Here is a 14739-nt window from a genome sequence, read left to right on the forward strand (position 1 = left end):
CTGTCATTATGTTAGGCTTATATTGGTCAGAGAGAGAGAGAGAGAGAGAGAGAGAGAGAGAGAGAGAGAGAGAGAGAGAGAGAGAGAGAGAGAGAGAGAGAGAGAGAGAGAGAGAGAGTTAAGGGGCGGATGAATAAGACATACCGTAGATCTGAACCAAAATGGATGAGCAAATCTTGACAAAGCATAAACAGAAAGGGTAATGAACAAAACCAACTAACAGCAATGCTGGACGCAGCCAATCATGCGTTATGAGGCCTTTGGATCCCACAGCGTTGGTTTGTTCAACTACCATGCTATCTCACTCATTTCAATAGGCTCCAAATGGCAGCAGAAAAACCATGCAGTCATTAAAAGGCTAATGAGTGTGTACTATTTTGCCCAAATAAATACTGGAATAGCAATGAGGCCAATAAATTGCAATGTACATGCAGTGCCTTCGGTTAGTATTCAGACCCCTTGACTTTTTCCACATTTAGTTACGTTACAGCATTATTTTTCCTCATCAATCTACACACCATACCCCATAATGACAAAGCAACAAAAAAAACAGTTTAAAAAAAAATACTTTGCTAAATAAAAAACGGAAATATCAAATTGACAAAAGTATTCAGACCATTTACTCAGTGCTTTGTTGAAGCACCTTTGGCACTGATTACAGCCTCGGGTCTTCTTGGGTATAATGCTACAAGCTTGGACCACCTGTATTTGGAGAATTTCTCCCATTCAGATCCTCTCAATCTCTGTCAGATTGGATGGGGAGCATTGCAATTTTCAGGTCTCTCCAGATATGTTCTATCAGGTTCAAGTCCTGGCTCTGGCTAGGCCACTTAAGGACATGACCTCATGACTTGGTTTTTGCTCTGACATAAACTGTCAACTTTGGGAGCTTATATAAACAGGTGTGTGCCTTCCTAGCTCATGTCCAATCAATTGAATTTACAACAGGTTGACTCCAATCAAGTTGTAGAAACATATCAAGGATGATCAATGGAAACAGGATGCAACTGAGCTCAATTTCGAGTCCCATAGCAAAGGGTCTGAATACTTACATAAATCAGGTATTTCTGTCGTAATATTTCATTTGCAAAAATGTATAAAACCCTGTTTTTGCTTTGTCATTACGGTGAATTGTGTGTAGATTTCCGAGGATGTTTATTTTTATTAATCCATTGTAGAATAAGGCTTACGTAACAAAATATGGAAAAAGCCAAGGGATCTGAATACTTTCTGAAGGCACTATATAAGAGCTCCAGTTTGTGCTGATGCTGTCACTACTCACTCTTCCCCACGTCCCACAACACGCTGTACTCCCATATAGAACCATCTCCCTCCAGAACCCACGCTGTACTCCAAGATAGAACCATCTCCCTCCAGAACCAGTGCTGCACTTCCCATATAGAACCACATCCCTCCAGAACCCATGCTGTACTCCCCATATAGAACCACCTCCCTCCAGACACCACACTGTACTCCCCATATAGAACCACCTCCCTCCAGACACCACGCTGTACTCCCCATATAGAACCATCTCCCTCCAGACACCACGCTGTACTCCCCATATAGAACCACCTCCCTCCAGACACCACGCTGTACTCCCCAAATAGAACCACCTCCCTCCAGACACCACACTGTACTCCCCATATAGAACCATCTCCCTCCAGACACCACGCTGTACTCCCCATATAGAACCACCTGCCTCCAGAAACCACGCTGTACTCCCCAAATAGAACCACCTCCCTCCAGACACCACACTGTACTCCCCATATAGAAGCATCTCCCTCCAGTAACCACACTGTACTCCCCATATAGAACCACCTCCCTCCAGAAACCACACTGTACTCCCCATATAGAAGCACCTCCCTCCAGAAACCACACTGTACTCCCCATATAGAACCACCTCCCTCCAGAAACCACACTGTACTCCCCATAGAGAACCATCTCCCTCCAGACACCACGCTGTACTCCAAGATAGAACCATCTCCCTCCAGAACCCATGCTGCACTCCCCATATAGAACCATCTCCCTCCAGAAACCACACTGTACTCCCCATATAGAACCACCTCCCTCCAGAAACCACACTGTACTCCCCATATAGAAGCACCTCCCTCCAGAAACCACACTGTACTCCCCATATAGAACCACCTCCCTCCAGAAACCACACTGTACTCCCCATATAGAACCACCTCCCTCCAGAAACCACACTGTACTCCCCATATAGAACCACCTCCCTCCAGAAACCACACTGTACTCCCCATATAGAACCACCTCCCTCCAGACACCACGCTGTACTCCCCATATAGAACCACCTCCCTCCAGAAACCACACTGTACTCCCCATATAGAATCACCTCCCTCCAGAAACCACACTGTACTCCCCATATAGAACCACCTCCCTCCAGAAACCACACTGTACTCCCCATATAGAGCCACCTCCCTCCAGAAACCACACTGTACTCCCCATATAGAACCACCTCCCTCCAGAAACCACACTGTACTCCCCATATAGAACCACCTCCCTCCAGAAACCACACTGTACTCCCCATATAGAACCACCTCCCTCCAGAAACTACGCTGTACTCCCCATATAGAACCACCTCCCTCCAGAAACCACACTGTACTCCCCATATAGAACCACCTCCCTCCAGACATCCCACTGTACTACCAATATAGAACCACCTCCCTCCAGAAACCACACTGTACTCCCCATATAGAACCACCTCCCTCCAGAAACCACACTGTACTCCCCATATAGAACCACCTCCCTCCAGAAACCACACTTCACTCCCCATATAGAACCACCTCCCTCCAGAAACTACACTGTACTCCCCATATAGAACCACCTGCCTCCAGAAACTATGCTGTACTCCCCATATAGAACCACCTGCCTCCAGAAACTACGCTGTACTCCCCATATAGAACCACCTGCCTGCAGAAACTATGCTGTACTCCCCATATAGAACCACCTGCCTCCAGACACCACGCTGTACTCCCCATATAGAACCACCTCCCTCCAGACACCACGCTGTACTCCCCATATAGAACCACCTCCCTCCAGACACCACACTGTACTCCCCATATAGAACCACCTCCCCCCAGACACCACGAGGTACTCCAAGATAGAACCATCTCCCTCCAGAACCCATGCTGCACTCCCCATATAAAACCATCTCCCTCCAGGCACAATGCTGTACTCCCCATATAGAACCACATCCCTCCAGAACCCATGATGTACTCCCCATATAGAACCACCTCCCTCCAGACACCACACTGTACTCCCCATATAGAACCACCTGCCTCCAGAAACCACACTGTACTCCCCATATAGAACCACCTCCCTCCAGACACAATGCTGTACTCCCCATATAGAACCACCTGCCTCCAGAAACCATGCTGTACTCCCCATATAGAACCACCTGCCTCCAGAAACTACGCTGTACTCCCCATATAGAACCACCTGCCTGCAGAAACTATGCTGTACTCCCCATATAGAACCACCTGCCTCCAGACACCACGCTGTACTCCCCATATAGAACCACCTCCCTCCAGACACCACGCTGTACTCCCCATATAGAACCACCTCCCTCCAGACACCAAACTGTACTCCCCATATAGAACCACCTCCCCCAGACACCACGAGGTACTCCAAGATAGAACCATCTCCCTCCAGAACCCATGCTGCACTCCCCATATAAAACCATCTCCTCCAGGCACAATGCTGTACTCCCCATATAGAACCACATCCCTCCAGAACCCATGATGTACTCCCCATATAGAACCACCTCCCTCCAGAAACCACACTGTACTCCCCATATAGAACCACCTGCCTCCAGAAACCACACTGTACTCCCCATATAGAACCACCTCCCTCCAGACACATGCTGTACTCCCATATAGAACCACCTGCCTCCAGAAACCACACTGTACTCCCCATATAAAACCACCTCAATCCAGAAACCATGCTGTACTCCCCATATAGAACCACCTCCTCCAGAAACCACACTGTACTCCCCATATAGAACCACCTCCTCCAGAAACACCACCCTAGAGCCACCTCCCCCATATAGAACCACCTCCCTCCAGAAACCACACTGTACTCCCCATATAGAACCACCTCCCTCCAGAAACCACGCTGTACTCCCCATATAGAACCACCTCCCTCCAGAACCACGCTGTACTCCCCATATAGAACCACCTCCTCCAGACACCACGCTGTACTCCCCATATAGAACCACCTGCCTCCAGACACCACGCTGTACTCCCCATATAGAACCACCTCCTCCAGACACCACGCTGTACTCCCCATATAGAACCACCTGCCTCCAGACACCACGCTGTACTCCCCATATAGAACCACCTCCTCCAGACACCACGCTGTACTCCCCATATAGAACCACCTCCCTCCAGACACCACGCTGTACTCCCCATATAGAACCACCTCCCTCCAGACACCACGCTGTACTCCCCATATAGAACCACCTCCTCCAGACACCACGCTGTACTCCCCATATAGAACCACCTCCCTCCAGACACCACGCTGTACTCCCCATATAGAACCACCTCCTCCAGACACCACGCTGTACTCCCCATATAGAACCACCTCCCTCCAGACACCACGCTGTACTCCCCATATAGAACCACCTCCTCCAGACACCACGCTGTACTCCCCATATAGAACCACCTCCTCCAGACACCACGCTGTACTCCCCATATAGAACCACCTCCTCCAGACACCACGCTGTACTCCCCATATAGAACCACCTCCCTCCAGACACCACGCTGTACTCCCCATATAGAACCACCTCCCTCCAGACACCACGCTGTACTCCCCATATAGAACCACCTCCTCCAGACACCACGCTGTACTCCCCATATAGAACCACCTCTCTCCAGACACCACGCTGTACTCCCCATATAGAACCACCTCCCTCTACACACCACACTGTACTCCCTATATAGAACCACCTCCCTCCAGACACCACGCTGTACTCCCCATATAGAACCACCTCCTCCAGACACCACGCTGTACTCCCCATATAGAACCACCTCCCTCTAGACACCACGCTGTACTCCCCATATAGAACCACCTCCTCCAGACACCACGCTGTACTCCCCATATAGAACCACCTCCCTCCAGACACCACGCTGTACTCCCCATATAGAACCATCTCCCTCCAGACACCACGCTGTACTCCCCATATAGAACCACCTCCCTCCAGACACCACGCTGTACTCCCCATATAGAACCACCTCCCTCCAGACACCACGCTGTACTCCCCATATAGAACCACCTCCTCCAGACACCACGCTGTACTCCCCATATTAAACCAACTCCTCTAGACACCACGCTGTACTCCCCATATAGAACCACTTCCTCCAGACACCACGCTGTACTCCCCATATAGAACCACCTCCCTCCAGACACCACGCTGTACTCCCCATATTAAACCACCTCCTCTAGACACCACGCTGTACTCCCCATATAGAACCACCTCCCTCCAGACACCACGCTGTACTCCCCATATAGAACCACCTCCTCCAGACACCACTCTGTACTCCCCATATAGAACCACCTCCCTCCAGACACCACGCTGTACTACCCATATAGAACCACCTCCCTCCAGACACCACGCTGTACTCCCCATATAGAACCACCTCCTCCAGACACCACGCTGTACTCCCCATATAGAACCACCTCCCTCCAGACACCACGCTGTACTCCCCATATAGAACCACCTCCCTCCAGACACCACGCTGTACTCCCCATATTAAACCAACTCCTCTAGACACCACGCTGTACTCCCCATATAGAACCACTTCCTCCAGACACCACGCTGTACTCCCCATATAGAACCACCTCCTCCAGACACCACGCTGTACTCCCCATATAGAACCACCTCCTCCAGACACCATGCTTTACTCCCCATATAGAACCACCTCCATCCAGACACCACGCTGTACTCCCCATATAGAACCACCTCCCTCCAGACACCACGCTGTACTCCCCATATAGAACCACCTCCCTCCAGACACCACGCTGTACTCCCCATATAGAACCACCTCCCTCTAGACACCACGCTGTACTCCCCATATAGAACCACCTCCCTCCAGACACCACGCTGTACTCCCCATATAGAACCACCTCCCTCCAGACACCACGCTGTACTCCCCATATAGAACCACCTCCCTCCAGACACCACGCTGTACTCCCCATATTAAACCACCTCCCTCTAGACACCACGCTATAGAACCACCTCCCTCCATACACCACGCTGTACTCCTCATATAGAACCACCTCCCCCCAGAAACCACACTGTACTCCCCATATAGAACCACCTCCCTCCAGAAACCACGCTGTACTCCCCATATAGAACCACCTCCCTCCAGAAACCACACTGTACTCCCCATATAGAACCACCTCCCTCCAGAAACCACACTGTACTCCCCATATAGAACCACCTCCCTCCAGAAACCACACTGTACTCCCCATATAGAACCACCTCCCTCCAGAAACCACACTGTACTCCCCATATAGAACCACCTCCCTCCAGAAACTACGCTGTACTCCCCATATAGAACCACCTCCCTCCAGACACCACGCTGTACTCCCCATATAGAACCACCTGCCCCCAGACACCACGCTGTACTCCCCATATAGAACCACCTGCCTCCAGACACCACGCTGTACTCCCCATATAGAACCACCTCCCTCCAGACACCACGCTGTACTCCCCATATAGAACCACCTGCCTCCAGACACCACGCTGTACTCCCCATATAGAACCACCTCCCTCCAGACACCACGCTGTACTCCCCATATAGAACCACCTCCCTCCAGACACCACGCTGTACTCCCCATATAGAACCACCTCCCTCCAGACACCACGCTTTACTCCCCATATAGAACCACCTCCATCCAGACACCACGCTGTACTCCCCATATAGAACCACCTCCTCCAGACACCACGCTGTACTCCCCATATAGAACCACCTCCTCCAGACACCACGCTGTACTCCCCATATAGAAACACCTCCCTCTAGACACCACGCTGTACTCCCCATATAGAACCACCTCCCTCCAGACACCACGCTGTACTCCCCATATAGAACCATCTCCCTCCAGACACCACGCTGTACTCCCCATATAGAACCACCTCCCTCCAGACACCACGCTGTACTCCCCATATTAAACCACCTCCCTCTAGACACCACGCTATAGAACCACCTCCCTCCATACACCACGCTGTACTCCTCATATAGAACCACCTCCCCCCAGACACCACGCTGTACTCCCCATATAGAACCACCTCCCTCCAGACACCACGCTGTACTCCCCATATTAAACCACCTCCCTCTAGACACCACGCTGTACTCCCCATATAGAACCACCTCCCTCCAGACACCACGCTGTACTCCCCATATAGAACCACCTCCCTCCAGACACCACGCTGTACTCCCCATATTAAACCACCTCCCTCTAGACACCACGCTGTACTCCCCATATAGAACCACCTCCCTCCAGACACCACGCTGTACTCCCCATATAGAACCACCTCCCTCCAGACACCACGCTGTACTCCCCATATAGAACCACCTCCCTCCAGACACCACGCTGTACTCCCCATATAGAACCACCTCCCTCCAGACACCACGCTGTACTCCCCATATAGAACCACCTCTCTCCAGACACCACGCTGTACTCCCCATATAGAACCACCTCCCTCTACACACCACACTGTACTCCCTATATAGAACCACCTCCCTCCAGACACCACGCTGTACTCCCCATATAGAACCACCTCCCTCCAGACACCACGCTGTACTCCCCATATAGAACCACCTCCCTCTAGACACCACGCTGTACTCCCCATATAGAACCACCTCCCTCCAGACACCACGCTGTACTCCCCATATAGAACCACCTCCCTCCAGACACCACGCTGTACTCCCCATATAGAACCACCTCCCTCCAGACACCACGCTGTACTCCCCATATAGAACCACCTCCTCCAGACACCACGCTGTACTCCCCATATAGAACCACCTCCTCCAGACACCACGCTGTACTCCCCATATAGAACCACCTCCCTCCAGACACCACGCTGTACTCCCCATATTAAACCAACTCCCTCTAGACACCACGCTGTACTCCCCATATAGAACCACTTCCCTCCAGACACCACGCTGTACTCCCCATATAGAACCACCTCCCTCCAGACACCACGCTGTACTCCCCATATAGAACCACCTCCCTCCAGACACCACGCTGTACTCCCCATATAGAACCACCTCCCTCCAGACACCACGCTGTACTCCCCATATAGAACCACCTCCCTCCAGACACCACGCTGTACTCCCCATATAGAACCACCTCCCTCCAGACACCACGCTGTACTCCCCATATAGAACCACCTCCCTCCAGACACCACGCTGTACTCCCCATATAGAACCACCTCCCTCCAGACACCACGCTGTACTCCCCATATAGAACCACCTCCCTCCAGACACCACGCTGTACTCCCCATATAGAACCACCTCCCTCCAGACACCACGCTGTACTCCCCATATAGAACCACCTCCCTCCAGACACCACGCTGTACTCCCCATATAGAACCACCTCCCTCCAGACACCACGCTGTACTCCCCATATTAAACCACCTCCCTCTAGACACCACGCTATAGAACCACCTCCTCCATACACCACGCTGTACTCCTCATATAGAACCACCTCCCCCAGACACCACGCTGTACTCCCCATATAGAACCACCTCCCTCCAGACACCACGCTGTACTCCCCATATTAAACCACCTCCCTCTAGACACCCACTCCCCATATAGAACCACCTCCCTCCAGACACCACGCTGTACTCCCCATATAGAACCACCTCCCTCCAGACACCACGCTGTACTCCCCATATAGAACCACCTCCCTCCAGACACCACGCTGTACTCCCCATATAGAACCACCTCCCTCCAGACACCACGCTGTACTCCCCATATAGAACCACCTCTCTCCAGACACCACGCTGTACTCCCCATATAGAACCACCTCCCTCTACACACCACACTGTACTCCCTATATAGAACCACCTCCCTCCAGACACCACGCTGTACTCCCCATATAGAACCACCTCCCTCCAGACACCACGCTGTACTCCTCATATAGAACCACCTCCCTCCAGACACCACGCTGTACTCCCCATATAGAACCACCTCCCTCCAGACACCACGCTGTTAAACTGTACTTGCCCATACCTGACCAGCTCCTTCCAGAAAGCTTACTACCTGACCTTAAACACACAGTTGTCCTCTGAGCCAGGACACTATACATCTCACCGCATCATGTGATGTGACCTACTCCAGAAGTTAACTGGGATATGGCCATGTGGCTCCGCCTTACACTTGATTCATGTTAGTGACAGAGAATGTGTAAGACAATCCAAACTTGCAGAATGTATGTCTGTGTTATCTTCCCTATACTCAACCCTGTTCCCTCTCAATTTATTAACCTTTCGTTATACAGACATGGCATCCATTAATTCAAAACACATGAATAATTAAGTATTTGTAAAGGGCAAACAAAAGGTTAATCTTTGCAATGGTCTATCATTATTGAACCATATTCAGAGAAGTCATTGTTGTGTCGATGGGGTATATTTTGTGCACAAGTCAAGTCATGTTGCTTCATACACTAGCACATATGCGCAAGCAGGCACATGCAGGCTCAAGTGCAAAATCACGTGTTCTCACACACACACACACACACACACACACACACACACACACACACACACACACACACACACACACACACACACACACACACACACACACACACACACACACACACACACACACACACACACACACACACACACACACACACACACACACACACGTAAGAGTGGCTACTGAGCCAGATGAACAGGCAGGGGACTGATGTCTGTGAAACCTCAGGTGTTGTGTTCACTTACGCCCCCATGTCTTAAGCAATCTGCTGGGTAATCATCAGTGAGGTGTCAGGTGTGTGTGTGTGTACATACCTATCTGCTTGGGTGCCTGTGTTTTGTGTGTATTTCTCTCTCTCTCCCAGACTCTCCTCTCTTACTCCTCTCTCACCTCTCTCTCTCTCCCAGTCTCTCCTCTCTCACCTCTCTCTCACCTCTCTCTCTCTCCCAGTCTCTCCTCTCTTACTCCTCTCTCACCTCTCTCTCTCTCCCAGTCTCTCCTCTCTTACTCCTCTCTCTCACCTCTCTCTCTCCTCTCTTACTCCTCTCTCCTCGCTCTCTCTCTTCATTATCTTCTCCCTCTCTCTCTCTCTCTCTCTCTCTCTCTCTCTCTCTCTCTCTCTCTCTCTCTCTCTCTCTCTCACCTCTTTCTCCTCTCTCTCTCCTCTTTCTCTCCTCTCTCTCTCTCCTCTTCTCTCTCTCTCTCTCTCCCAGTCTCTCCCAGTCTCTCCTCTCTCTACTCCTCTCCTCCTCTCTCTCTGTCTCTCCTCTCTCTCTGTCTCTCCTCTCTCTCTGTCTCTCCTCTCTCTCTGTCTCTCCTCTCTCTCTCTCTCTCTCTCTCTCTCTCTCTCTCTCTCTCCTCTCTCTCTCTCTCTCTCTCTCTCTCTCTCTCTCTCTCTCTCTCTCTCTCTCTCTCTCTCTCTCTCTCTCTCTCTCTCTCTCTCTCTCTGTCTCTCCTATTTCTCTCTTTCTCTCTCCTCTCTCTCTTTCTCTTTGACAAGCTGCACTTCAGCCAGCACTTTGTTTATTATACATTTTGAGCCAATCTCTATCTATCTGTGATGTGGACCCGTCTTAAAGAGGCAAAGGGCTACATCTTGACATTCTCTTAACCCTCGATTCACAGCTGGCATGTTTAACACAGTGTTAGTCTTGATGCACATTTTACCTGGATGGATCATGGGAAATTAAGACCATTCTAATGGATTTTCTTTCCTTTAAATGTAGACTCAGTACACACCTAACATGCTCTCTTTCTAGCTAGTTTGAATTTGAATAAATTCATCAAGGCTCGTCTATACTAATATCATGTAAATTCATGAAAACTACAGAAGTCAGCAAAATGTGCCATGACCAAAAATAAAGCCTGCATGGATTTACTATCATGTATCAAATGTGAGAAGGCTTCCGTAAATAGAAGCATCCCTGCCTGTTTGCCTATATGTATTCTACGTGGGATTTCTGAGCGGAACCCCTGCGAGAAAGGGTTAATGAATTCCTCTCACAGATATATATTGCCATGGAAACAGCAGCGTGACTGCTTGCAGCTTGTATTTGGTACACAGAGGAGGAAAAAAAACAATGGTGCTGGAGGTATTTTGAAATTCAGTGAGCAGAGGCTTTCCAGCATACATAGCTGCATTTAAAAGCATTACCACAAAGAGTGAGGAGTATCCACCTTGCAGCCCCCCCACCCCATCCCCATGTCCTCCTCCCCACTCTCCATCTCTGTCTCTTTCAGATTCAGAGGAGTGCGACTGGGACTGGGGCTGCATGTGGGGATAACCATGGAGATATGAGGTCCAGGCAGTGGAGAAGTAGGGGGGGGGACATAATGCTTTGCTCTATATTCTGTGGGCTTACTATACACTGTGGATTTACAGCGTTCATACACACAACCTATAATAACAGAATACTTGATGGATTCATTCCTTCACGGGATATGGATGAGACGTTACGGAATGTGCCTGGGAGTCAGAGTGAGTGAAGAGGGGAGGAGAGATAGAAGGTTGTGATGACGCTTACACACATCCCTTCTCTGACACACACACACACACACACACACACACACACACACACACACACACACACACACACACACACACACACACACACACACACACACACAATTGTGTTTGTTATTCTTTACTTTGATGGATACTCCTAATGGTTCCATTATCAATGAACAATAGTGGCTACATAAGTCCAGAGTTTGTATTTTGAAAGTCTGTATTGTGTGTTTTGTGTGCCATAAACTGCCATACATCTCATAAAGCAAATTCAAAAGAGCCATAGGACAGTAATATGGAGAAGCAAGATAGACCTGCACATAACCATCTAACCTGGTACCCTCTCTAAGCAGAATAACATGTTTTTTCTTTGCCATTAAGTACTCTCCATGCCAATGGCAAGTAAATAATATCTAGTGCTGCCCAAATGTACTTTTATGCTTCAGTCTGCAAATCTGGTCCTATAGGTTTTACAACATTCACCATCGCTACAGAACTTAGAAACTGCAGTGATAAATGGATTTTGGATTCATACATATTTTGAGATGCATTTTAAAGCTTTTTTAGGTCCATAGGGACTAGTACTGTCTGGCAAAGCATGGGTTTGTGGGTGAGAGAGTGGGGACAGAGCACAGTGTGTTCTGTGTAAAAACCCTTCCCTCTGGTGACTCACAGCACTCCATAGAGGGGCTTTCTGTCCATAAGTGAAGACTAAAAGGGCCTGCTCACCTCTCTAACCCATCCTATTCCAACCCTGACCCAGGGAATTCACTCTACAGCTCAACCACATTCCTAACCTTCCACCTGATTCTTAGGGAAAATGAAGCCTGCTCTACCTATGTCAAAATGAGGAGGTGTGAACACACACACACACACACACACACACACACACACACACACACACACACACACACACACACACACACACACACACACACACACACACACACACACACACACACACACACACACACACACACACACACACAAACAGAGAAATAACACAAAGGTCTTAGCTATCGTGTTTGTTGTTCTTCTCTCTTTCTTTAGAAAAAAAGTATCAAATATCGATTGCAATCAGCAAAGAAATGTCGCAATTTCACTGTGGATCAGTCGATTCATGACTTGAGCCTAGGCCAGCATGTCAGCTGTGAAATGCTCCATTCTATCCGTTTCTGAGCCGTGTCAGCAGAGGTTAATTAGGAAGGGATGGATTTTAGCATCTGCCTCCAACACACATGGGGGCATAATTACAGAGCTGCAAGCAGGCCACAATGGGTTAATCATTCGCTAGAGTTCCTTTTGGGATCCCATCCTCATGTGGGAATTTCTAATTGACGAGATCGCTCAACTCTACCCTGTGTTACACGATTAGGTGGCTATTGTGGATCATTGCGGAGGTGCTGTGAATAGAGTTGTGCAGCAAACGAGAGAGATGCTCTGTGACATTGTCGGGCAGGCAGAGTATAATGTGATGACCACTAGCCATTATCACAGGGGCCAGAGAAAACAGGGGACCAGAGGTTTCTCCTGTTTGTCTGTAGAGACAGCAGACAGTTTACTGTAGGTTGTAGAGGCCATACAGCCGCTCGTACTGTGATGATGATATATGACTGTGTTTCATGTGTGAAAACCTTTATGGGATAGTTGGGGGATGGTCGGTATGGAAGGTAGAGGTAGGATATGGTCTCAGCACAATGAACAGTTGTTCATTTGATGTCTGGCGGTGCTACAGTAGTGCCTTTTGTTTATGGTCATGATACAGTAGGAGAGGGACATTGTTGTCCCAAGACCAGCATGCATCACCCGATCAGACATCTGTTGTGGTGGACACGGTCATCCCTCAGGGCAGGCATCCCTCAGGGCAGGCATCCCTCAGGGCAGGCATCCCTCAGGGCAGGCCTCCCTCAGGGCAGGCATCCCTCAGGGCAGGCATCCCCGGTCACAGAGGTCAACAGGAATCACACTCACCATACAATATATATTCACAAACATTGTAGTGCTTGTAAAATGATTTAGGACAAGATCATTAGGATGGAATCAAATATCAGAGGCGAAGGGGTGACTTCATTGTCCTAGCCGTACATTTTAAACGGATACTTAAACCCTTTAGTAGCTGTTTACCAAAAGCAGCCGTGTGTTTTTTTAATTCATGAATCACCTTGCCCAGCAAGGCGACCTCAATACAAAAGGAATCTTATCATGTGTTATGACTTCGCCAGAAATCGTAGATCGGGACAATATTCTATTTTCTTCCAGGAAGGCTGTTGGAAATTGCCATCATCATAAAATATCCATCTGGACTTATTTGTTGGTAGATGACTGACAGCATATTGAAATATAATTTGACATATGCCCAAATGCGCTGTATGTCTAGATTTGAGACTTGGTCTTTTATAACAAGGGCAGATGAATGTAAACATTCTATATGGCAGGAGTCCAGTAATCAGTGCTTTACTATAGAATGCAAAGCTCCCATTCTACGGTTAAATCAGGATGATACAGACACCATTGGTCTCAAATTGAAAGTCCTCTCCTACAGTAATGCACAATAACTTTGCTTTATAGCTGAATCAATATGGGCATTGAAAGAAAGGACAGCAAATGTGTCATTCCAAGGTCACCATGTCTACATTGAGACTGCTCCATTGGTGCACGAGACATGAGATCAGAGTGTGAAGAGTGTAAAACAATCAATCCTGTGTAGCATCTCCTTTTATCGTTGCAAAGCACAGCCCTGTACATCCATCCACGCATCTGCTTCCACTGTGAGCTCAGTTATATTTGGAGATGTTTCTCAGGGATGACACGCTTTTCACATTTCTCCTCAGGCACTGTGGATATGGGGGTGGGGGTGTGAGGTGGAGGGGCAAGGGCTATTCACCAAGGCTAGTCTAGGTGGACAGCAGAACGGTCAGAGCCACTGTGTTCATCCCTGTGCCGCTACAATGTCTATTTAGTCAGAAAGGCTCCTAAAATGAATTGAGATTGATGTGATTTTAA

This window comes from Oncorhynchus keta, chromosome 11 (assembly GCF_023373465.1).
Source record: "Oncorhynchus keta strain PuntledgeMale-10-30-2019 chromosome 11, Oket_V2, whole genome shotgun sequence".
In the NCBI taxonomy this organism is placed as follows: Eukaryota; Metazoa; Chordata; class Actinopteri; order Salmoniformes; family Salmonidae; genus Oncorhynchus; species Oncorhynchus keta.